This window comes from Seriola lalandi, unplaced genomic scaffold (genome assembly GCF_002814215.2).
Source record: "Seriola lalandi dorsalis isolate HSWRI2012SDOR001 ecotype SW California unplaced genomic scaffold, Sedor1 jcf7180002054792, whole genome shotgun sequence".
NCBI lineage: Eukaryota > Metazoa > Chordata > Actinopteri > Carangiformes > Carangidae > Seriola > Seriola lalandi.
Window position 1 is genome coordinate 78,608 of NW_019525345.1, and position 721 is coordinate 79,328.

At 38.7% G+C, this 721-nt stretch overlaps 1 protein-coding gene across 1 annotated transcript in view; it reads left to right on the plus strand.

The window, feature by feature from the left end:
* Nucleotides 1-721, plus strand: part of rreb1a (ras responsive element binding protein 1a) — a 25,921-nt gene that overhangs the window by 10,340 nt on the left and 14,860 nt on the right. The gene's annotated exons all lie outside the window — the stretch shown is intronic.

Genomic DNA, 721 nt, shown 5'->3' on the forward strand with positions numbered 1-721 from the left:
AGATAAAAAAAAAAGACATGAATTAGGAAGAAAAAGGAAGAGAGGGGATGGAAAGACAAAAACGAAGGAAAGAAAGAAAGTTCGGTAGTAAGGAGAGAGTGACCACGAGGAAGGGAAGAAGGAAGGAAACAAGAAAACATTAAAGGTTTCCTTCCTTTTAAGTAAAGAAGAAAAAGAAAGGAGGAAGGAAAGAAGGAAAGAAAGAAAGAGAGTGCAGCAGGCGGCGCTGAGCTCGTTATAGAGGCAGCAGGAATATTTAGCTGTAAATCCTCACTAATCAGCCTGTAAGAGGATCTGAACTGTAGGGAGGAGAGGATGGAGGGATGGAGAGAGAGAGAGAGAGAGGTAATTTAACCGAGCAACAGGAGGATGGAGGGATGGAGAGATGGAAGAGACACGTTAGTTACCAACATTTTCTTCTTCACATCATGAAGTGAGTTTGTTTCGGTCTCAGACTTTCAGACGCACAAAACAATTTGAAGAAGAAGAATCAAGTATTTATAACTGATAGATCAATCAATAATGACAATAACCGCCCTGATTAAAACATTTCTGACATTTAGCAACAGCACATGATGAATTCCCTTTGCTTAAATCTCACGTGATGATTTGATGTTGCTGAACTGAAGATCTCAGCGTTTAATAAATAAAAAAAAATAAACGAGAAATAAACATGATAAAAACCCAACAGCACAGACTAAACACACTCAGCTTCATCTCA